Here is a 25,737-nt window from a genome sequence, read left to right on the forward strand (position 1 = left end):
ATAACTGCATTTTAAATGTGATGTTAATTCATGTTTTTTGCTGTATACTTAGTTGCTCATCCGCGAGATTTTGGGTATGGGCTTGCTAATCTATTCATAGATTAGGACTATTGATGAGTATCCCCTGGATGAGAAGGATTAGTTACTTACCTGTAATCCTAGTTCTCATCCAGGGGTATACTCATCAAAGTCATAAGCGACCCACCCAACTCCCCGGACGAGCATTACTGCAAAGTTATGATATGTTACTTACGGATTTACTCAGGTGTTTATGCACCTACAAAAAGAACTGACCGAACTGCCACCTGTGGTGCATCATGGGAGCAGGGGGTTGCCTGCAGATCTTAGTCACAGTACCCCTACTCTAATGCCTTAAAAGGCAAGGTGTCCATTTTCTTTGTTTTCTTTATACTCTACTGCAGCCTACTGGCAAATACCTGCAATTACAGGTTGTTCTATGGCAATAAAGCATTGTTGTGTGACAAATGTTTACTGCTCTCTTTTTTCCTTAGGGGTTGGGAGAGTTTAGGTGCTACTATGCAAACCTATGTAATTTCAGCATTTTTGCCGTTTTGGAAATATTTTAGGCTGCATATATATATGTTTTCACATATGCATATATATGTGTATATGTGTATTTTCTATATGCTCTGAGATCCCGCACATAGGCGGGGATTATTAATAGATTATGACTTTGAGTATATCCCTGGATGAGAACTAGGATTACAGGTAAGTAACTAATCCTTACTGCAAGACACTCCTCTGTAGCATGTTTGTTTGCCAGGTTAGAAGTGCCTCTGAACACAAGCTAATCCGCCCTAGTTCCTCACACATACATTCAATCCAAAGGTTAGACATTCCATCCAAAGGTTCCGATAATGCAAATGCTATCATCATCATTGGAAAGTACCCAATATAACAGTCAAGCTTTATAAATCTCTACTAATGATGATACCTCTCATCCCCATGCTGCTGCTTGTGAATGCATCCCTCCAAGAAGAGTTTCATGCCTAATGGCTCCAAAATGCGGGATCCTTTGACAACCACATCTCTAGAATGTCCAGGATCATGTAGTCACTCCCTTCTTCTTGTAGGGGCAGCTTTCAAATAAGCCTTAATTTTCAGCCTCAAGCAGCACATTTTGTGGGGACTATAGATTCCTCAGTGGATGGCTGGATTTCAGATAGCTGGGACAGACCACCACATATTTGTTTTACAAGACCAAAGAAGAACGAGGTCTCATGTGCTGTCAGAAGAAACACAACACTCGTGTAACTGAGCGATTCTGTAGAGATAATCCATCACTACAAACCATTTACTGGGTGTCAGCGATGAGTGAATAGACACCTCCAGCCACATGTCATCAATGAGCCATGGACAGACATTGACACAGGGTCAACTCGACTAAGAGTTCTGATATTGCACATCCAAATCTTAGCCTGTTAACCACACCTTCCAACAAGAAATAGTGAGAGTTGGATACCTTTTTAATCATATTGTCGAAGACTATTGCACATGCTTTCCCTATGCTTTTCCTATGCTTCCTCCTCATACAGAGTGCAGCATATGTGATCAAGAAAGAACCTTGCTGCCTCATTCTGATAAGCCCCTTCTTGGTTTCACCAGTACTGGTTCAGACTTTCTTTCAGAAGTCCCACACATTGCACTGGGCTGTTAAGACTATAGATGGAATTCACGAGAGAGGAGCTTTGGTCCTGCGGCAACTTAGCCATCTTGACTAGAAGACAGTGCATCTTTCAAGTAATTTCTCTCTCTTGGAATTAGGAAAACAAAGCAAACAGAGGTGCACCACTTCTACAATTGTAATTCTTGCTCCAAATATATCCACAATGTTCTAGAAATAGTTTAAATTCTTCTCTTTATTGTTGCATCGTCAATGTGTATCAAAAGAGTCAGCCAACGCGTTTCGTTCACATACATACACAAGGAAAATAAAAAGAAATATCCGTCCTCATTTGAGAAAAGGAGTTTTTTAAGTCCATTTCTCTATGGTCATTGAGAATATAGTGTAAATTCTCCAAGAAGATCCATCCAATAGGCCCAAAGCTTGGAAGGACAATTGTGAAAAATCCGAAGTCCCATGCTTATTAAGATTAGTCTTGTAAGCACTATGTGTCATTTAGTAACCTATTTATGCTTATTCCTTATTGATAAGTAGAAAGGGGAAAGAATGTGCACCTCAACCAACACTGCGATTGGAGTGGACCCCTCCTTAAACGTGTTGCTCCTAGTAGCTTCCGAAAGTGGCAACAGACTGCAATGGAATTGTTCTTGCAGCTGGCATTGACAGGAGTCCTGCTCCACTTTGCCCAGGACATCAAGCCAATTCTAATGCTGCTATCGCACCCTCAACAGTTTACCACTGGCATCGGACTGCTCTGCACATGGTCAGGACACCTGACTGAGGAGTCAGGAGGAGCATGGGGTTTTGGAGGATCCGGTATGCTATATGGATGAAGGGCAGGGTGTCTGTCAGTTTACTTTCTTGTGCATGCTATACAAGAGTAACACAATTTCCCTGAGAGGATGGGCGCGGTTAGCCTTACAAATCAAGATGATCGTTGTTCCTGTTCATGTTACCAGAGCTCCCATATCCAAGATGGAGGCTAGCTGTCTTCCTGTGATTTCTCTTCTGCTTAAATTGTATTTTCTGTTCGGTTCTCTCACATTAAAGTCTATTTGCTGGACACTGTACTCTATGTACTCTGTCTCAGAGTAGTTTTGGTGTCTTAGATTCCTACACCTTTAAAATTATTTTCCTCCGATCAGAACTACCGAAATTCCAAAGAATTTTTATAAACCTTTTTGTAGCTTTTTACTCATAAAAATTCTCTCAACGAGAAATGTGACGCCTTTGACATGCACATTAAATACAGGGTGGCACCGTAGCTACTGGAAGGAGTCTATAAAGAATATAAAACGGGGAGAAAGAAGTACCAAGGATATCTCGACTCGACTTCCAATCATAAAACGAAAAATCAGAGGGGTGGATTGCCCTAAAAAAAACTAATTAGACTTGAATACCCTTAAGAGTAAAGATATTGGCCATGCCGAATTCTTTGATAACCCACCAACCATAACAGCAATTTCAAGAAAAAAGCTGGAGGAAATCTGCTTAATTTTCTTAGAAGATAAAAGGTGGCAGTTGGAGGGTAAGAAGAGCTCGGTAATGCAAAATCAATTAATGTTACATGGCCAGGGCTTACAACACTATTTAGTGTGCACACAAAGTAGTTATACTCGGATGCTACTAACTTGTTTTAGAGTAGGGAGCTTTTTCAGATTGTTGACTTTCCCTGTTGTTAACACTTGGTCTACGGCCCTGATCCGGTGCCCTTGTGATGACGTATCCCACCAATCATTGATTCATTGTATCTTGTTTCGTAGATTTTACACCTCTATTAGGAGAAAGTATTTAATTATTCTACTTAAAAACTGGGGAATGAGACAATGCAGACCGGCTCTACTAAGACTGCAAATGCTAGAGGATGAGATAACATTGTATACTGTATCAATGTTTTTAAAAAGTATGATGAGGTTTAGATTGACAATGAACTGATTTTTAGCACTTCAAATAATTGTATTTCGGTTCTGAATTTGTTTTTTAATGGACACAGATATTGTCTATGTGAGAAATGTAATGCTTCATGTAAATTATATTCCTTGTCTTCTTTGTGCTTTTATGGATTCTTAAATTGAAACCGAATAAAGCTATATTTTGATTTGATTTGAATACCCTTAAGATGTTTTAAGAGACTGTCACCCACTGGAGCTCTACGGTGGCATGCTTTATCATCAGGTGTGGCTGAGTGGGCTCAATCTCTTGGCGACCCACTTTTAAACAAGATTGTAGTGGGAAGTGTACAATGTGGGTTGTGCAGATAGTCCGAAAGGGCTACTCCCTCCACTTCGAGACTACCCCTCCATCCATGCCACCCACACTCCATCGCATGTCGGAGGATCACTTGGCTCTTCTCTGTCAGGAAGTTACGGTTTTCTTGGCCAAGAGGGCTATCGAGCGAGTCCCTGTCCCAGAAGTAGGTCTTGGTTGTTACTTTCTGGTGCCCGAGAAGGACAAAGGCCTGCGTCCTGTCTTGGATCTCAGGGATGTCAATCGCTTCCTCTGGAAGGAGAAGTTCAAAATGTTGACATTAGCTCAGGTCCTGTCTGCCCTCCATCCTGCAGACTGGATGGTAGCGCTGGACTTGCAGGATGCTTAGTTCCACATCCCTGTCCTGCCAGCCCACAGGCCTTACCTAAGATTCACGGTAGGCCAAGAGCATTTTCAGTGTACTGTGCTCCACTTTGACCTTACCAGCGCCCCTCCGGTGTTCATGAAAGTGATGGCGATGGTTACAGCTCATCTATGCAGATCATGGGTTCCAGTTGTCCCCTATCGCGACGACTGGCTGTTGAAGGCGGCTCGCCCCAGGATGTCGTTTCCCACTTCCAGACTACGGCGGACCTCCTGCACTCGCTGGGGTTCACTATCAATGTGCCAGTCACACCTGATTCCCTCCCAGAGGCTCCTTTTCATCGGAGCAGTTCTGGACACAGCACAGTTTTGAGCTTATCCTCCCGACTAGCGCGTCTGGGATGTTCGGGCTATCATACCTATGTTTCAGCCTCTATCCAGAGTGTTGGTGAGAATTACCTTGAGGCTGCTGGGCCTCATGGCCTCCTGCATCCTGCTGGTGGACCATGCCAGTTGGCATATGTGGGCTCTGCAGTGTTATGTTATGTTATGTTATGTTAACATTTGGTAAAGCGCGACAGCTGCCCCAGCAAAGAGGCGTTCCGGCGCTAAGAAGACCGTGTCAGCACCTGAGGGGAGAGAGGGAGAGAGCCAGGGGGGCTAGGGAGAGGGAAACAAATGGGTTTTGACGGCTTTGCGGAAGGCAGTCAAGTTATCCAAAGAGCGGATGTGCAGAGGAAGGGTGTTCCAGAGTTTAGCTCCCAACACCTTAAAGGATCGTCCGCCAGTACGGGCAAGCTTCGTCCGGGGGACAGTCAAAAGGTGTTGACCTAACGAGCGAAGGTTGCGTTGTGGCACATAAGGTGTTAGAAGTGGGCGAAGTAGTTCAGGCCATCCAGTTTTAAGTATCTTAAAAATCATAGTGAGTGTTTTGAACTGGATACGTAGTTCGATGGGTAGCCAGTACAGTTTTCGAATAGTGGCTCTGGCTGAGCATCTGCGGGGGAGACCAACTAAGGCTCTTGCCGCAGTGTTCTGCACGCGTTGCAGTTGTGCGATTTCCGCTTTGTTTGCGCCCAGTAGCACTACATTGGCGTAGTCCAAGCGGGAGAGGATTGTGGCTTGGACAATCAGCTGGCGAGTCTTGGGGTCGAAGAATCCAAGTATAGGATTAAGGCTCCTTAGCAGGCCCACACAGGTAGCTGCCACTTTTTTGTGTGGGTCTGGAAGCTAAGTGCGGCGTCCACCCAGACACCAAGGTTTTTGACCAGGGATTTAGGAGGTGGGATAGTGCCAAGTGACGAGGGCCACCAGTGCTCGTTCCAGTAGTTGGTGTTCTTGCCGAGGAGCAGCACCTCCGTCTTTCATCCACTGGGCTATGGCAGCATGACCATCTTTAATTCTTGAGGCCGTGGTGGAAGGGCCTTCAGTGAGAGTGATGGCTAGTTGCGTGTCATCTGCGTAAGACACTAAGGAGAGATCCCATGCTTTAGCCACTGCAGCGAGTGGTTGTACATATAGGTTAAAAAGAGATGGGCTAAGAGCAGAGCCCTGGGGGACACCCTGTCCAATGGGGTGGGGCTGGGAAAGAAAAGGAGGAGCAGACACCCTAAATGATCTGTCTTTCAAGAAGGAGCGAAACCACTCCAGGGCAAGACCTGAGATTCCTACATTGGCCAGACGATCTAGAAGAATGTTATGGGAGACCGTGTCAAAGGCTGCGCTGAGGTCTAACAGAATCAGCGCAGCACTTTGACCGGCGTCCAGTATCGTCCGTAGATGTTCCGACGTGGCCAAGAGGGCAGACTCGGTGCTATGTCCCGGCCGGTATCCGTTTTGGGATGGGTCTAGGATGTTATTATGATCCATGTGCTGGGATAGAATGTTGTTAACGTGGGCCTCTGCAAGTTTAGATGTCCATGGGAGCAGTGAGATCGGTCTAAAGTTCTCTAACTTGAAGGGGTCCAGGGTCAGTGGGACCTGAAATTCCAGTGGGTGCAGCATCGGGACAATCTTTCTGATTGCGCCAGATCTCGGGGGCACTGCACACCAATTGCAGTGGTGGCTATCAAACAAGGATTGCTCCCTTCCCCAACCAGAGTTCCCAGTTGTGACAGATGCATCACTCCTGGGATGGGGCGACCACATGGGAGAGGCGGAGATCAGAGGCCTCTGGTCTCCGGCGGAGTTCGCGCTCGCCATCAACCTTCTGGAGCTCCGGCTGATTCGTCTTGCACTGAAGCCATTCCTTCCTTCTGTCAAAGGAAGAGTAGTGCAGGTGTTCACGGACAACACCACCGCCATGTGGTACTGCAACAAACAGGGCGGGTGTTGTCGTGTACCCTGTGTCAAGAGGCTCTTCGCCTTTGGACATGCCTGGAACATCAGGGCATGTCCCTGTTGGTTCAACACCTGACAGGCTCTTTGACTGCCAGAGCTGATGAACTCGGTCACAGTGCATTATTGATCACGAATGGCGTCTTCACTCAGAGGTGGTGCAAGGTCTCTTTCATGATGGCATGGCTCCAGAGTTCCTCCAATATGGAAATCTAGGTCTTCCACTAGACTGTACAGACATTCTGAAAGAATCAAGGAGCCATCTACACGAAAGAGACACGCTTTCAAATGGAAATGTTTCTACTTATGGTGCACCAGCAACTGCCATAATCCCATCCTTGGGTAAGAACGGGTTATCCTTCCCTACTTATGGTATTTGTCTAAATCTAGTCTTCAGTTCGCCTCTATAAAGATGCACGTAGCTGCAGCACACCGAATATCACCCACACAAGTTTCCTTTTTTAGATGCCTATGGTCAAAGACTTCCTTGAAGGGTTTGAAGAAGGTCTACCCCAGGTTAGGTCTTCCTCCCCTCCTCTGGAGCTTAATGTCATCCTTTCTAAATTGATGGGTCCTCCTTTCAAGCCCATACATTAAGCGTCCCGGCGCCACCTGACTTGGAAGGCCACTTTCTTAGTGGCAATTATCTCTGCTCGCAGAGTTAGCAAAGTCCAAGCTCTGTGTTCTAAGGAGCCTTATCTGATTTTCCATTCCAAGAGTGTGGTCCTGAGAACACACCCTAGTTTTTTAACAAACTGATTTTCATGTTAATCAGTCAATTACCCTTCCTACTTTTTTCCTGAACCCATCCACCCCTCCAGAGAGGGCATTGCATTCTCTTGATACCACAAGGGTTCTTAAATTTCATCTGGAAAAAATCAGGTCATAAGGAAATTGGACCCTTTATTTATAAACTATGGTCTAATGTTTTCCTTTATGTATAGAGTTTTGTAAAGTGCGAACATGACCCATGGTTATCCGAGCGCTTCACATTTTTATGCCGTTAGTCGTTTTGAATACATGTATTGCAGTAGTAATATATATATATATATATATATCTGCATGCTTTATTAATAAAGTGGTTGTTCCAACCTGACAGCAGAGTGCGGCCTTGTATCTGAGCACTTTGGGATTGATGATATATATATATATATATATATATATATATATATATATATATATATATATATATACACACACACACTCCTACACACATATGGTTCCTGCACGTACTATTTTGTATCAGTTTAAAAAAAAACAAGATTAGGTTCATTTCTGAGTACAACAGGTATCACAGTAATATTATACATCTGGTTCCGATGTGCACCTTTCGTACTTTTTTACAACAAAATCCCGATTAGTGTCCATCAATTGTAGAAGAGTACCGCCCGACTTGCCTTCGTAGCTAGCTGGTGGGTTTATCCTTACATACATTATTGTCCTGTTGAGGTAACACCTATATCATATCTATATGGCATAACACTTATATCTATGTAGATGGCAGTTTTGATGTCCTTGTGATCTTTCTTGTTTAGGATGCATCCATGTCTGTTTTGATGGTCTTGTGATCTTTCTTGTGTAGGATGTATCCTACAGGCTTATGCAGCGCCTAGCAATTAACCATTCTGCAGATGATGATCAATCGCTGTTTAGGGTTGGCATTTGCTCATTAGGAAGATCTTTGCTTCTTTCTTGAAGGTTGCCGTGTTTGGAATTTTTCTAATGTTTGAAGGAAGTGAGTTCCAGATTCTGGGTGCAGCTCCAGAGAATGCTCTGTCATACGTTTTCTTCTGAAAGATGGGATGTTTCAGCAAAAGGATGGTCTGCCTCCACCGGATACCTCAATTTTCTGAGCTAAGTACATTGGCGTTTTGTAGTGGGGGCTGTAAACGAGGAGGTCAGCAGGAGGTTCACTCTCGGTCTCCTGATCCTTAGCAGTAACCATCCGCATGGTTACGTCAGGCATTACAATAGAGTTTGAGGTGGTTTACATATATCACCTTTTTGTGGGGCCTGCTAGTGCCCAGGTCTACCAAGTAGGTGACCTCACTGTTTTTCTCCAGGATAGGGTATGGTCCACTCCATTTTTCCTGGAGGGCCCTTGGTGCCATTGACTCCAAAATCCACACCTGTTGCCCTGGTTGGAATTCTACCAGTGCAGCCTTTTGGTCATACCAGAGCTTCTGGAGTTCATGGCTGGCATCAAGGTGTTTTGGAAGCTTTCTGCATTTACTCCTCCATCCTGGGTTGAAGGCCTAGTACATAGTCCACCACATCTTGCTTTGATACATGATGGGGTCTCTCCCATCCTACCTTCAAAATTGAGACTGGTCCCCTCACAGGGTGGCTAAACAGAAGTTCAAAGGGGAAAACCCTACTCCCATCTGAGGCTCCTCCTTTCAAGGCAAAAATCAGGCAGGGTAACAGAACATCCAATCTCCTTTTGAGTTATTCAGGGAGTGCCATTATCATGCCTTTCAATGTCTTGTTAAATTGTTTAACGAGGCCATTGGTTTGTGGTTGGTAAGGTGTTGCAAATTTGTAGCTTACTCCACACTCACCCCACGTGTTTCAAGTATGGAGCCATGAAGTTGGCCCTCGGTCTGATACTATCTCCTTAGGGAACTCTACCCTGGTGAAGACCCCAATGAGGGCCTTGGCTACCACAGGGGCTGTGGAAGTCCTAAGGGGAATGGCTTCAGGCTACCTAGTAGCATTATCCACTACCAGTAGTATTCTTGAGGCTGTGGGAGGTTCAAGTGGACCCACTGTATCCACTCCTTTCCTCTCAAAGGGTACCGCCACCATTGGTATTGGAATTAGGTGGGCCTTTGGGTGTCCTCCTGACTTGCCACTGGTTTGAAATGGGAGCTTAAAACGCCTTCACTTTTTGGGACATCTGGTGTCAATAAAAGTGGGTGACCAATTTTTCCTAATTTATGGTGTTTCCCAGATGCCCAGCTAGGGGAATGTCAAGTTCTAAAGTCAGTAAGAACTCCTATAACAACTGAGGCACTACCACTCTACTAGTGGCTCCAGGTTTGGGGTCTCTGGCCTTAGTGTACAGGAGCCCTTCCTTCCAATAGACTTTGTGGGACCCACTGACATCTCCCTGCTCCTCTGCATAAGCTCCTGCCTTATAACCTTCTAAAGTGTGGCAGACCTGCTGCTCGAGGCTCAGCTGTTCCCTAGAAGGCCCCCTGGTCCCAAGACCTCCACCGTGTATGGTTCAGGCTCCATGGGCTCAATTCCCTCTAGGGCTGACCAGTCCTCTCCCTGAGGAGAGGGGTCCTGATCTTTTTGCACCACCCTCAGAGGGATGCTTGTCTACAGACCCCCCGGACCCTGGGCCCAGTTCAGCGACTCCATCGCTGACCTCGCCAGCACCCACGCTCTCGCATCCACAGACTACATCCTCCTCGGGGACCTGAACTTCCACCTCGAGAACAACGACGACACCAACTCCGCCACACTGATCGACAACCTCGACAACCTAGGCCTCAGACAACTCGTCACCACACCCACCCACGCCGCCGGCCACACGCTGGACGCCGTCTTCACCACAAGCACCCACGTCTCCTTCAACCACACCACCGAACCCCACTGGACAGACCACCGCTGCATTCGCTACACCTTCAAAAAACCTGCCACGCACCACCGCACCAAACAGCTGCCTCGCCGCTGCTGGAGCAAAATCACCGAATACCAGATGACCACCACCCTCTCCCTGAACCAACCCACCGAGCCCACCAACCCAGACGTCGCAGCCCGCAACCTCGGACAGTGGATCGAAGACTGTGCCAACACCCTCGCCCCACTGAAGAAACCCCCCAACAACCACGCCAGCAAGAGAGCCTCCTGGTTCACCGACGAGCTCCTGACCTCAAAGCGCATGCCGCAAACTGGAGAAGAGATGGCTCCACTCCCGCACACCGGACAACCACGCAGCCCACAAGGACGCCACCCGCAGACACCACCACCTCCTTCAAAGACCGACTGGCCAACAACGCACACAACAAAGAGCTCTTCCGCATCGTAAAAGAGCTCTCCAACCCCTGCGCCAACGACATCCCGCCCTCACAGGAACTGTGCGACTCCCTCGCCAACTTCTTCCACCGAAAGATCGCTGACATCCACGACAGCTTCAACGCCACTACTGACCCGACCGCACCAGACGCCACCCCTCCTGCGAACACCATCAGCACCAACCTCCTGACCTCCTGGTCCAACGTCTGCCATGACGAGACACGCAAGGTCATGAACTCCATCCACTCAGGATCTCCGACGGACCCGTGCCCGCACCACATATTCAACAAGGCAGGCGCAGCCATCGCACCCCAACTACGGAAGGTCATCAACATCTCCTTCGAAACCGCGACTTTCCCGGAAAGCTGGAAGCATGCTGAAATCACCGCCCTCCTCAAGAAGCCCAAGCCGGACCCCAAGGACCTCAAAAACGTCCGGCCCATCTCCCTGCTCCCGTTCCCGGCGAAGGTCATCGAGAAAATCGTCAACATGCAACTGACCCGCCACCTGGAAGACAACAACATCCTGGACCCATCCCAATCCGGATTCAGACGAAACCACAGCACCGAGACAGCCCTCATCGCCACCACAGACGACATCAGGCGCCAATTAGACAACGCGAAAAATCAGCCCTCATCCTCCTGGGCCTTTCTGCCGCCTTCGACGCGGTCTGCCATCGCACACTGAAGACTCGCCTCCATGAAGCCGGTATCCGAGAGAAGGCCCTCGACTGGACCACGTCCTTCCTCTCCGGCAGATCCCAGAGCGTCCGCCTCCCGCCTTTCCAATCCGAAGCCACCGACATCATCTGCGGCGTCTCCTAGGGCTCCTCCCTCAGCCCGACGCTTTTCAACATCCACATGGCCCCCCTCGCACAAGTGGCCCGCCACCACAACCTCAACATCATCTCCTACGCCGACAATACTCAGCTCATCATCTCCCTCACCAAGGACCCACGCACCGCCAAAACCAACATCCACGACGGAATGAAGGCCATCGCCGACTGGATGAGGAGCAGCTGTCTGAAACTGAACTCGGACAAGACGGAGGTCCTCATCCTCGGGCCCAACCCCTCAGCCTGGGACGACTCCTGGTGGCCTACCACTCTGGGGACAGCACCAACACCCACCAACCACGCACACAACCTGGGATTCATCCTCGACTCCACCCTCCCCATGTCCAAACAGGTCAACGCTGTCTCCTCCTCCTGCTACAACACCCTCCGCACCCTTCGCAGAATCTACAAATGGATCCCGGCTGAAACAAGAAGAACGGTGACACAGGCCCTCGTCAGCAGCAGGCTGGACTACGGCAACGCACTCTACGCCGGAATCCCAGCCAAACACCTACGATGACTCCAGCGCATCCAAAACGCCTCCGCCCGACTGATCGTCAACGCACCCCGCCGCTGCCACATCACCCCCCACCTGTGGAACCTACACTGGCTCCCCGTCGACAAGAGGATCACCTTCAAACTCCTCACCGACACACACAAACCACTCCACAACGCCGGACCAGCCTACCTGAATAGCCGACTCAACTTCCACACCCCCGCCAGCTCCGCTCCACCAGCCTCGCCACCGTCCCCCGCATCCAACGAGCTACCTCCGGCGGCAGATCCTTCTCCTACCTCGCCGCCAAGACCTGGAACACCCTTCCTACCCACCTGCGTCAGACCGAAGACCTACTCGCCTTCAGAAGACTCCTCAAGACCTGGATCTTCGAACAGTAGCGTCGGCCCCCATCCGCGCCTTGAGACCCTCACGGGTAAGTAGCACGCTTTACAAATCCCCTGATTGATTGATCGATTGATTGATTGATTGATTTGCTGTATGGAAGCTGTTTCACCAGTCTTCCTACCTTTCCTTTTGGGAGGTTTGGCCATCATTTCAGGCTTCAGTACTCCTTTTTCACCCTGTGGTAGGCACTGCTCTTGTTTTCACACACACTATCTAAGGGATTTGCAGCTTGGCTGGATGTGTCTTTCCTTCTACCTCAGCCCATGCTGAGGTTTCCAGATCCTTTCATAGCAGACAGGCGGCAGAGGGCTTTGGAGAGACCACTAACTGTTTCAGGCCAGCAAACCCCCTCCCCCAAACTCCCACCCACCCCCCAACAGGTTTTTCCAGTCTGGTATTGGCATGGGGTAATGCAGCAGCAGGGAGGCAAGATGGCGGCTGTGTGAACGCTGCAGAAAGCCACTCATCTACGGCTCCATGGTTTAACTCCTAAACCCGCTTGACAAGAATCCTTAATGATCACCCCTTTGAGCGTGGATGGCAGAAGGCTGTCACAAAGAAAGAAATTACCGGGGAAAACTTTTGAATTCATTCACTTGCTGGTCTGCGCTGCTCTGAAGGTGCTGGTCGACTGATGCGGCGGAGGACGCCGGCTACGGTTTCTGCTGTACCGCTTGCCTCCGAAGCAGCTGAAGCCTCCGTGAGACTGCGCGGAGAGCTGCGCGTTGGGAACTGGCGCTGCAGGGAGTCTCTGGGGCCCGCTGGCTCCGCGGAAAACCCAGATTGGGAGGAAAGCTGGAATCGCAACTCCTGCAGCAGGAAGTAAGGAGGCGGAGGCAGGGAAAACTAAAGGCAAGGAGCAGCGTCTCAGTGAAGAAGCGGGTCCTGCCAAACAACAACGGGTGATTCCTGGGATGTTTGCCGGTCGAAGGAAATTGGAGGAGAAAGCAGTAACACCAACCACTGATGGCGAGATCTCGACAGTGCTGGCTGAGGGGAAAATCGACTCTCCGTGGACAATGTGAGTACTAGATTGGATCGCAGATTGGGGGTCTGCGATCCTGTACATGGTGGTGTAGAGGGACCTGAAAACATAATGACAGACAAGGATTGTAGTGTGGAGAAGGCTGTGGATGGCGGCTTAGTAAAGGATCCTAAGTCCATGGGTATTCAGGGCAAGGTTGGGGGAACCCCAGAATGTGGGGAAAAATTATTTTCCCTTAACGAAGATTCTAAGCTATCCAATCCCAGTGATGGGGAAATATCAGAACTTGATAACTCAGGCATGGAATCAGACAGCTCGTTTTCAAACCCCAGTACTCCAAAGCGTTTGTCCTCCCAAGCTAAAAGAAGAAGGAGAATTAAAGGCACGAAAGAGCGAGAGGTTGGACAATCAGACTCAGACTAGAGCCGCTCTAGCCAATTAAAATGGGACTACTCAACTACTCATTTTCTTACCGAGGATGGTGGCATTAAGGAGATGACATCGCAGATGGGGTAAAGAATCGGCCCGATGATTCCAAGAGTGAGGTGGAAATCCTCCCTCCTCAAAGAGTTTGATATATTTGACCCTCAAACAGATGCAGGGGAAAGCTAGGCAGGAGCACAAACTGGCCCATCTTGCAACGAAGAAGCTTCAAGGCACTATCAGGAAAGTGAATAAATCATGCACTGAGATTGCAGAGAGAATTACGGCTCTTGAAGAGCGAGAAGTAGCACTAGGGGCTGGAACTCAGAGCTCAGCTCGGCAAGCTACTGCAAATGAATCTCTGATGATGGACGTGGAAATTAGAAGACTTTGAAAACCGCCAACGTCGCAACAATTTAAGACTTCTTTTTATTCCGGAAAATGCAGAAGGAGAGGACATTAGAGGATTTGAGTTGTGCTTGCTGAAGGGTGGTTTCCCCAAACTGGCACATTGGGACTGGGATACAGAGTTACAGTGAGTGCATCGTTTCCCACTTATGCTTAGGAAAAAACAGGGGCAGAATGGTACGAGTGAAAAGCCAAGAGCCATACTATTATTTTTGGGGAATTTCCTCTTGAGACAAGCATGTTTGACAACGCCTTATCAGAATCGCACCGCTCGGCCGAGGGCCACACCTTCTTTGTCAGGTCGGATTTCTGCCACATTAAAGTGGAAAGAAGGTTGAGGCTCCGTCGGCTAATCTCGCCTTTTCAAAAGATAGGGTGTCAGTCCTATTTACTTATCCTGACTCGACTTAAAATCATATTCAGGGGAACCACTAGAGTATTTTCTTCTGAAATGCAGGCTCAAGACTTATGGGAAATTTCGGAGATTAGGAACCAATAGGAACCTGTGGGGTGATCAGGGGTAATTGAGGGTTAATTGTGATAAATCTGGATGACTAAGCAGGTTCTTTTTTTAGTCTCTTAGGGCTTCTTTTGTTTGTTTTCTTGGTTGGAGCTTTGTGAGTGGTGGTGGGGAGCAGGTTTATGCAGGAGGCATCATAAGGGTCTTCGGACCTTTTCTGCCTAGAGATAGGGCAAAGGGAGGGGGGGGGTCTTGGATGGAGAGGGTGGGGGGGCAATCGAGGGGAGCTGATCCAGCAGGTTGAATCGGATTAGTTAGTATCATTAGGGAGTAGGAACAGGAAAAATCTGGGTTTACTATGTACTACAAATGGTGCTGGGTAAATTGAGGATTGCCTCAGTTAATATATATGGTCTGAACAATCCCCTAAAACAAAAAGCAGGATTAACGAGGATATTCAATATTTAAAGGTGGATATAATTTGTCTCCAAGAGACGCATATTGAGGCAGGCAGAGAAAGGATAGCTGAACTAGCAGGATTATCAGTTGATTTCTGTCTCAACTCAGGGAACACGTACAAGAGGGGTCGCGGTCATGGCTCGTAAAAAGGTATTTAGGTTCCCACGTTCTAAATCCGACCAACTTGGCAGATGGGTTGTTACTCAATGCTGTACCGATAACTATTCTTTTACACTATGTTCTGTGTACGGTTCAGTATTGAACGACCCTGCCTTGTTTAACTGGTTGAATATGGAGGTGGTTGGGTGGCTGCTGCCCTTGGTTGTATGTGGGAACTTTAATATAATATAAATTTAAATACTGAGAATATTATGCGTGGGGAGCGGTCATATCATGGCCGTAAACCTAAAGTTTTCAAGGTATTAACAAACTTATGTAAGACGCATACAGGAGAGATGTTGGATCCTGTTTTGATCAGCAGGGGAACCCATCCGGGATGTCTATGCTCCCCCTTATTATTTGCATGCATGCCCTGCCAGGAACTCCTGGAGTTGTATCCTGTTAGGGTTGGACCCAGTTATGTGTTTATCCTTACAGAGGAGCCTTAACTCTCTAACCTGGAGGTTGGAGTAAGGGGTGAGTTTGAGCTCCTCAGCCATATTCCCTGGATTGCTCATTGTTCTAAAGTGGGGTTCTTTATGAAAGATCTACACTAACAGTCCTTGATACCCCCCACCCCCTAACTTCAGAGCCCTTTTCTTTTCTAAAAAATAAATGCTACAGAGACTTAACACAAGGCCCTGACAACCTTTAGAATTTTGACAAAAAAGACAATTCAAAAAATGAGTTGTAGTAGAGGCAATTTTTATATTTTTATCATGTGATCAGAGGTTGACTGTTAGTCCAATAAATGCAAGACTTTACACCCCACAGCTGACTTACCAATGTAGGAAGCTGGCTTTTTATAAACTATACCAAAGTGAGGTATGGTATGCACAGAGCTCAGTGAGTCCCCAGAGGTGTAGCAGAGGCTAAATTTGGTAAGTACTAATAGCACTCTTTGTGATAGTGTGGGCGAGCAGTTAGGCTTATCCAGAGGGTGTGTTAAGCATTTATTGTATTTACTCAATCAAGGCTGATGGCACACACTCGGAGACAGAATCCAGACCAATTAGGTAAGTATAAAAATATATACCTATGTTTTATTTTAGAACCAAGCAGGACTTGGCATTAGTGAGTAAAGTATACTTCCAAATGCAAGACTGTTCAAAGAAATGCAATTGTGCTTGAAATTGCAATTGTTACGGGTTTGTATCACTTAAAATTCAGTTTAAACTATACAGTTAAATACTTTAAGTTTACTTTAGTTACTTTTTGGATTACTTTGAGTACTAGGGGTGGTATGCCTAGTTACCACACCGTAGGATCTCTCAATACAAGGTAAGTACGACTTTTTATTCTTTGCAATTGAGTTCTCTTTTCTTCATACAATAACAGTTCAACACAGACGTTTTTAGACCCAAATTCTCTTTACATGGGTTACTATGGGGGAAAAGTGTTAGTGGTTTTGCAGGTAAGTACGCAACTTACGAGGGTGAGTTTTGGGGGTTAAGGCCAAGGTTCCCCACGGTCTAGATGGGCACTCGAGTTGCACCACCAGTGGCACTGAGGGGGCTGGGTGCAGAGTGCAGGATCCCAATGTTAGCCAATAGGGCTAAGGGGGCCTTTGGTTAGGGACTGCTTACGAGCAGGCCACTCGGGTGTTGGAGCAAAGCTCCTGGGGGTGAGGTCCGCACTGCAGGGACCAGCAATCAGCACAGGAGCTGTACCACCATTGGCACTGGGGCAGCCGGGTGTAGGGTGCAAATCAGACGTCGGGTACCCGGTTCTTTGCAATGGAGACCTTGTGTTCTGCGAAGTTGCTGCAGGCTCAGGCAGGGAGGCTTCCTGAAGGCGACCACCGGCTAGAAAGGTAAGTTGGGACCTTGGGGGATGCCTGTACACAGTCGGTTGGCTAGCCAAGGACGTATGGCGTCAGGTGCATGGGTGTCTTATGGTGTCTTCTGGTGTCAGGTTTTTTTACCAGCTCCGGTAGTTGCAGGCGTTGTCTTGAGGCTTGAGAGAGATCGGGTGTGAGAAGTTGGCCTGGCATATGCTGTCCACCAGTTATAGTGGGCACCTTTCACCAGTCCAAACAACCCCTTACAGGTGATGGGTAAAGACAACCTTATTTGAAAGCTATCCTAGTGGTAGCTAGGGAAAGCAGTCTTGAAGGAATGTAAAGCAGCTTGTTTTACCAGTCTATAATCTTGTGAATTACCAAATGAAAGGAGAACCACACGAGGTATATATACAAAATATAAGTATTTATTCTAAACACACCCTACTAGTCTCTTTATGAGGCTAGAGGTCAAAGCACATATGTTACACTTTTTATCACACAGTAAATTAGCACCAGATACGTGGAGCCCTAGGGGCGTACCAAACCATATATCAATAAAGTGGTATAAGAACCGCGACTTGACTAGACACAAGGCCTAGATCCTGTAGAAGTGCTGGGGCCACAAGGAACCACCCAAGGTAGTGACACAGGTGAGCCAATGGGGGACGCGTGCAAAGTGAGAACACAGCCGCGAATCGCTGTTAACTTCAATGGGGAAAGTCGCGGTTGGAACTTTATAGATAAAGGCCACTTAGGAGATGACTTTGAGCAAACCCCTTTAGACTTAAGGGGTTTCTAGGGGAGCACCGGAATACTTGTGTTACCTCACCCAGGGAAGCTGGGTGCATAGGTGTCTTTTGGTGTCTGGAATCGTCATTGATTTCAATGGCGATCTGCTGCAAAGTGCTGCAACTGTCGAAATGGAAAGTGTCCGGGGTGACCCAAGCCTAGGTCGAAGATGAGAAGAACACGAAAGCAGAGGGGACAGAGTCTAGGTCGGTAGCCAGTGACCAGGGGCACGATAGGCGAATGCCCACCGATGTCGGGTGATTTCAGGTTGAGGAGGTGAAGCTTGACTCTTCAGCCACGAGTACCAGGAGGCGTCCACGATGACCAGGATCTGAAATCGAGCTGTCCCACAAAGGATGTCGAGTGCTGCGGTGTTGGTGCTCGGATTGGACCGAACAAGCCTTGGCAACAGCAACCCACGCAGGAAGACAAAAGATGCTTCGGTGTGGACCAGTAAGGTTCGAGGGACTCAATACGCTGTGGGGAGTCAGGACACTTCTGGCGCAACCAGGGAAGCCCAAGGAAAATCAGAGTTGCCTTCACAGGGACCCACCAGTGGACAGACCAGGGATCGTGAAGGAGCCTCGAGCGGAAACACACAGAACTGGCTCACGGAACACTCGTAGAATGTAAGCCAGAAATCTTCGGTGCAAAAGGTGCTCGTGGCTTGGGCTACAAGTAACCCAAAGCACAGGCTCAAAGAACGTTGAGAAGCTGATGCACTTGCAAATGTGCACCGTGTCCAGGAGTTCCGGTTCCACGTCACTCACGAGGGCTGCGGGTCTCAGCTTTGCTGGGGACTCGGGTTGGCCTCTGAGAAGTCTGGAAATCCACCTCCTGGGCTGCAAATACTTCAGAGTCCGGCGGGAGCTTCACAGATGCAGACCAGCAAATGCTTTGTTGGTACGTGCCAAGCAGGGGAGTAATTTCTTTACTCCAAGGGAGATACTTCAGTCATCTAGTCGTGTAGATCATCGAAGTTCCAGGATATCTGTAGCAGAGTTTCGTCCAGGTGTAATCTAAAGTCCTGTAGTCAGGGGTTCCTTTCTTATACCCAAGGAAGGGCTTGGACTTACTCTGGGGACCTACCTATGGGAGGGTTTGGAAAGAGGGGTGGCTACACCATTTCCTTTGTCCAGTTTCGCGCCAGAGCAGGGGCTGGTAGCCCCTGCAACCGGTTTTAGCTAGGCTATGCACAGGGACACCAAATGTGCCCCCAGTGCAGACTTCAAAGCACTCTTAGAGTGCTCCCACCCAGCCCCAATCCACTAAGGCCTGTCTGGGAGGTGGCAGGAAACCTATTGTCCAGACCCCCCTGCCGGAGTTTCGTCCAGCAGCAGGAGGCCAGACTCGTGTCTGTGGCTGCACCATCCATTTTGTGATGCCAGGGCTCTTTTAAACTGGTATACCGGTGTGTACATGTCTCTCCCTCTAGAAGGGCGGAATTCTACCCCCTCCGCCAGAAGTGGCGGGGGGGGGGGGTAGGATTCCAAAGTGTTTGACACCAAACACAACATGTTTTCCATGCAGCCATTCCAAAGTTAGCATTTACCGCGAGGTTATAATGCACTTAAGAGTATATGGTCTGGCTGCATCACAGAACAGCCCCAGAGAATAGGTTCCGAAGGCTGCAGAGGGGCCCTGCTCATGCATGGGCACCCTCTCACACAAAACCAAGCACCCTGCCTTCAGGATTGAAAAGGCCTGCCATAAGGGTGACTGATAGTTTTATATGTGTATTGTTTTAAGGTAGATATAGATAACCTATATCTAAGTAAGGGGTGCCTGCACCACCATACCCAGGCTGCATTAGCAGTCCAGTGGTGTCATTTTGGGAGGCTTTCCAGGCAAGGGTGGCATAATACATGCTGCAGCCCCTGGTAGGACTCTGGGGTATCTATGCCCTTAGTGCCTGGTGTACCATATACTAGGGACTCGCAAGGGTACCCCAGTAACCAACCTGGCGTGTACCTAAAGTACTTGGAATCAATTTAGAGAGGAAGCAGCTAGGCTGGGGTCCTTGATAGCAGGGCCCCAGCCAAACTAACGTTGAAAAACAGTGAAACATCAGCAAAAAGTGGGGGTAACCATAGGAGCAGATCATACACTCCTACATCTGGGATCACCAGATCCCAGGTCAGGTTCACTGGTGAGACCTCCTTGTGGTGTTGGGCCACTCAAACTCAGGTCGTGGGCATCGGGTGCAGAGTGGTGTAGAATCGCGGAGTCGCCGAAATCCGGATTCTGGAGGTGAATCTTTGTTTGAGCAAATCGGGTGTTCACCGGAGGCAGTGTCTTTAAGAGGGTCGCAGGGCAGGACCTCTGGGTTCTGGGGGTTGCTGGCTGCTGAAATTGGAGGGGTTCTTGCTGTTGGCAGGTCGTAGATTGGACAGGCAAGTAGGACTGGGGCCAAGGCAGTTGGTGTCCTCTTCTCCTTTCTGGGTCAACACAGCTGTTTGGTCGTTCTTTCTTCCTCTAATCGGAGGCGGCATGGTTCAGGGTTGCCCCTAAATACTAAATTTAGGGTTGGTAAAGGGATGTGCAGTTTGGGACCCTTCTTGGGTGGGTACACCCCTATTATGCCACGCTCCAGTGGGAAGGGGCATGAGCCTTTTCCTAATTGGCTGAGTCCCCTCGTCTTCAAGATGGAGTGAACTGAGATGTGGGGTTGGCAAAGGTGGGCACACCTCTCTTCCTGGCTTGGATTTCCCACTGATTCGTCAGACGAAATTGGGTGCCAGAACCGGTGGGAGCCAGTTGCTGGGGGTAGCAAAAGGAAGGGCAGCTTCCAAAGGTGGCAGGCTTTTAAAGCTTATCCTTTCTTGGTCCCAGCCCATCCTGGGGTAGGAGGCATGACGCCTCTGCTAGGATGGGCGTTGTACCTGGACCCAGAGAGTGGAGGCTCTCTACCCAAGGGTCCAAAAGCCTGTCTGGTGGTGGTAAATGGAGGGCAGACATTCAGGAACCACAAGAGGGCTGGTCCATTTTCAGGGGAAATGTCTAAGATGCCCTCATGGTGCTTTTTACGTTAAATCCCATACTGACATCATTGTGGGTTCAATGTGCTGAGAAGTTTGCTACCAAATTCCCCTGTTTTTAGCAAAGCCATTATGAAGCTGTGGAGTTCGTAATGATTAACTTCCAGACCGTATGCTCTTTATGGCTTTACTACACTTACAGTGTCTAAGAATGGACTGTAGGGGGACAGGGTTCATGCCTCTGTACCTTCACCTTAGGGCTAGTGCACCCTGCTAGAGGAGTGACTTACCGAGGACTAAGGCAGCGGATTGCAGGCGTGGCACACAGGTATGTGTGCCATGTCGACTCATCACTTTTCTCCGCACCAAAAAACGCAGTGTGTGTGTTGAGGTGCAGGGCTTCTAAGGGTGGCACAGTAGGTGATTTATCAGTTAGAGGCCTTCCCTGGTCACAGTGCCCTTGGTACCCACTGTACCTTTTACAAGGGTCTTACCTGTGGCCATGGATGTGCCAATTGTGGATTTAAAGGTACAGTCTTGGGAAAGAACACAGGCCCTGGGAACCGGATTGGCAGGGACCCAGGTTGCATCCAGTCAGGTTTCATCAGATGTCAGGCAAAAAGTGGGAGGTAACCATGCAAAAAGGGCCACTTTCCTACAATCATGCAATTATAATGCCTAAGAATAGACTTAGACACTATAGGGGCATATCTGCTCATGCAGTTATGCTCTCACCAGAGGTATAGTGCACCCTGCCTCAGGGCTGTAAGGTCTGCTGTAGGGGTTGCTTACCTATGCCTCTGGCAGGCCTGGCACACAGGGTTCTGTAGTAGGGGATCTCTGTGTATAGTCATAATCTAGTGAATAGTCCCGCCCATGTGCGAGGACCCCAGCAATCAAAAATAATCTCTTAAATTGTCAGAAAATTGCAGAACTGCAAAGACACTTAAGAGAGAATTTAAAGACAAATAATGCAGCCTATATCCACAGGCTACACTGTCCAATACTTCAACTAGAAATTCCACCAAAAATCCACAAACAGCAAAGCCTGTCCAGATTTCCCTTGCTTTAACAGAAAAACCCCTCTGGAATGATAGAGAGGAAGGCATGGACAGACAAACCCCATAGGCTGCCATTATGTGGCTTAAATAGGGTACTGTGCCTTTAAGAGAACTTTCCAGAACTTCTCCCAGAATGCATAGCAGGTCTCTCTCACTTTCAGTTCTTTTTTCCGGCTCCTGCTTACAGGACCCTGGTGCATTGAGCTCTCCCTTTTTCAAGGGTTTATTGGAGTTTTTGTACACTTTTGGCTTTAAAAGTGTTTTCAGTTGCTTCTTGGTGTTTCCTTTCACTTCTGTGTGTTTGTTCAGGCTTTTTAGGGATCTAAAATGCCTGCTTTATTCGACAAGTGCCCAGCATGTGGAAGGAAGAAGGCCAAGACTGATCCACACGACGTCTGCATTCTTTGCCTCCCTGAAGAGCATGTCCCTGAAGATTGTGACATCTGCCAGACCTTTTCTACAAGGACTCTGAGGGAAAGGCTGAGGATTAGGCTCCAAGGCCTGAAAGAGAGGCGTCTGCAGGCTGCAGGTGGGTATGGGCAGACTGGGAAGGCTCCCTCTGCCCCTGATAAGGCCTCTGGGGGGCTCCCCAGAGGCAGGAAGACCAGCAAACGGTCCCGGTCTCCGTTGACGTCGATGACGACGACGTCGAGAGGGATGACGACGGTGTGTTCCCCTTCTCCCCGGGCCTCCGGGTCGAGACAGCGTGGAAGGTCGACGTCGAGAGGCCTGGGTAGGCCGCCGTCGAAGTCACCGCCGACGGCGTCGTCTGAGTCGAGGCATCGCCGTCGACGAAGGAGGCACCGGCGCTCGCTGTCGAAGCGACACCGCCGGTCGCCGTCTAAGCGACACCGCCGGTCGCCGTCATGCAGTTCGACGTCGAGGACTGTGAGGAAACGGTCGACGAGGAGGAAGAGTCGCCGCTCGCCGTCGAGGTCTGACCGTTCGTCGTCGAGGGGGCGACGGTCGTCGTCGAGGAAGAAGCACTCGGCGTCGAGGAGACGGCGTTCGACGCCGGAGTCGAGGGGTCGCCGTTCCACACCTGAAAAACGACGCTCGACGTCAAGCAGGAAGAGGTCAGCGTCCCCGAGGATCTCCGCCTCCCCTAAGCGGCGCAGAAGGGATTCTGGCGCGAAAAGTCACGCTGGATCTGGGGAAGGGCGTCGCTCGCGCTCTGGAGGGTCTGGGTCACAGGCTCCTCCCCCGAAGAAGTCACCGGGCTCGGTGTACTCGGTGGTATATACACCGCCAAGGCCTGCGACTCCTCCACCTCTACCGAAGGAGGCTCCTCCGGCTAATCCTCTGCTACCTTTGATTCCTCTGCTCCCCCCTGTGGGGCAACCTCCGCCGCCGGTCCCACCTCATAGGCCACCGAGGTCGGTGTCGCTGCCTCTGCTTCCGACACCTCCTAAGGGTACGCCTACTCCGAAGCCTCAGGATAGGCCGCGGAAGACGCCTCCACAGAAACCGGTGGAGCGCCCACGTGCTGGGAGTTCACGCTCCCGCTCCCGCTCCAGGAGAAGAGAACGTTCGCGTCACAGGTCTTCCACACGATCTAGACGGCGCCACAGGAGACACAGGTCTCGTTCCCGGACCCGGTCGTCTGGGACCAGGGACTACTCCCTGACTTTGTCGGACTCGCCAGACACGAGAGTTTCGCCGATCGATGATCTGGTGTCCTTCCAGGACGTACTGTTACGTGGTGTGGCGAAATTGGGCATTACTTTGACGGTGCCCACTCCCAAGACATCAGTCATTTTCGAGACGCTCCACCAGAAGCATTTGTCTCGGCCGTTACTGCCACTGGTGCCGGGTCTGGAAGAACCGGCCATGGATCTTTTCCTCACCCCAGCGGTGACTAAGGCGGCACCCTCCAGACTGCAGAAGAAGTACCGGGCTCCGGACTCGGACCCAGCCTTTCTACGGATGGAGCCCCCTCCAGATTCGGTGATTGTGACGGCGGCGCGCAAGCAGCATGCCACCACACCTTCCTCCACAGTTCCGCCAGATAAGGAATCTAGGTGGTTGGATTCGTCAGGGAGAAGTTTGTGGGACCTCGGCGACCTCAATGAAGGCAGCTAGTGCCACTGCCTTGTTGGGTTGGTATGACAGAGCCCTCTGGGAATCCCTTCAACAGTTTGTGGAGCTCCTACCGCGGTACAAGCGGGAAGACTTCCAAGAGGTGCTGAACGAAGGGATGTTGGTGGCGAATCAAGTCATCAGCGCTGCTGCCGACTCTTCTCTGCTGGCGGCACATGGTTTCTGCCACAGAATTAACCAGCGACGACATGCATGGCTCCGCCTTACGTCTCTGAAACCGGACGCTCAGCAAAGGGTTGCCAATCTACCATTCTCTGGCGAAACCCTGTTCGGGAAGCACGCTGATGATGAAATGGCCCGCATGAAGGCGGAGGCCGAAACGCTCGCAGCGGTGGGTTTGGAGAAGCCCAAGGAGACCAAGAAGTCGTACCGTCCGTTCCAACGTCGGTTCGGTGGTCAAGGTAGAGGGCGTGGCCAGTCTTCTGGACAACAGCAGCAACAACAACAGCAGCAGTTCAGAAGACCGTTCCAGAAGCGCCAGAGAGGCAGAGGCGGCCATCAGTCGGCCCCAGTGACTAAGGGCCAGGCCAGGTCTAGGCCCTGAGCACTTACTTCCCCTGCAACTGTTACCCGCTCCGGTGGGGGGAACATTCAATCTTTTCTGGCAGAGTGGAGAAAAATTACTCAGGACAAGTGGGTGCTGAATATTGTTTGCAATGGATACAGTCTTCGGTTCACCAGCCCGCCTCCATCAATTCCTCCGGTCAGCTCGCAGTATCAACTGCGCGAGCTCCAGGCGGAGGCCGATATCCTGTTAAGGAAAAGGGCGATAGAAGACGTACCTCTGTCTCAAAGAGGAAGAGGTCTGTACTCCCGGTTCTTTCTGGTTCGCAAAAAGGACAAGAACGAGTTCAGGCCCATTCTGGATTTGCGACAAGCAAACAAGTGGATTCGCAGAGAAAAGTTTTGCATGCTGTCGTTTCATCAGATTTATCCTCAGCTACAACGGGGAGACTGGCTGTGTGCCATAGACCTCCAGGATCCTTACTTCCATGTGCCCATTGCACACAAACACAGGAAGTTCCTGCGGTTCCAAGTCGGCGGCAATCACTATCAATACACAGTACTGCCATTCGGACTGAAGTCTGCGCCGAGAACTTTCTCAAAGTGCATGGCGGTGGTAGCCGCACACCTACGGAGGAACAAGGTGTTTGTCTACCCGTACCTGGACGACCGGTTGATCAAGGCCTCCTCATTCACGGAAGCGCAAGCGCACTTCCAGAAGACGTGCGTTCTCTTGAACAAGCTGGGGTTGCACATCAACATGTCCAAGTCGGTTCCGACTCCAGTCCAGTGCATTCAGTACTTGGGAGCCTCCATCGATACGCTGTCAGCAAGCGTGTCTCCTTCGGAGGAGCGACGATTATCACTACTTCGGAAGGCTCGGGCTCTTATGACCACTCCATCCACGACAGTGAGGACGGTGTCTTCTCTACTAGGATCGATGGCCTCATGTATCTTCCTAACGCCCCATGCACGGCTGCACATGAGACCGTTGCAAGAGTGCTTGGAGGATCAGTGGGATCAGAGGAGAGGATCTTGGGACGACAAGATACGTCTATCTCTGCATGCTCTGCAGTCTCTGAAGTGGTGGTGTTCAGCGGAGAATCTCCTCAGAGGGGTTCCCTTCCACAAGGACATTCCCACTCAGACTATCGTAACGGATGCTTCTCTCCAGGGCTGGGGAGCGCATTCCGGAGACCTACAGATTCAAGGGACGTGGTCCCCGACGGAGTCCACGTACCACATCAATTTCCTGGAACTCAGAGCTGTTCACTTGGCACTGAAGGCCTTTCACCCGTCCTTCCAGACCA

The 25,737-nt window shown here is 49.6% G+C and overlaps 1 protein-coding gene across 2 annotated transcripts in view; it reads left to right on the forward strand.

Annotated features, from left to right (window-relative positions):
- S100PBP (S100P binding protein) overlaps positions 1-25,737 on the forward strand; it is a 454,146-nt gene that overhangs the window by 415,301 nt on the left and 13,108 nt on the right. The window lies entirely within an intron of this gene.

This window comes from Lissotriton helveticus, chromosome 3_1 (genome assembly GCF_964261635.1).
Source record: "Lissotriton helveticus chromosome 3_1, aLisHel1.1, whole genome shotgun sequence".
Lineage (NCBI taxonomy): Eukaryota > Metazoa > Chordata > Amphibia > Caudata > Salamandridae > Lissotriton > Lissotriton helveticus.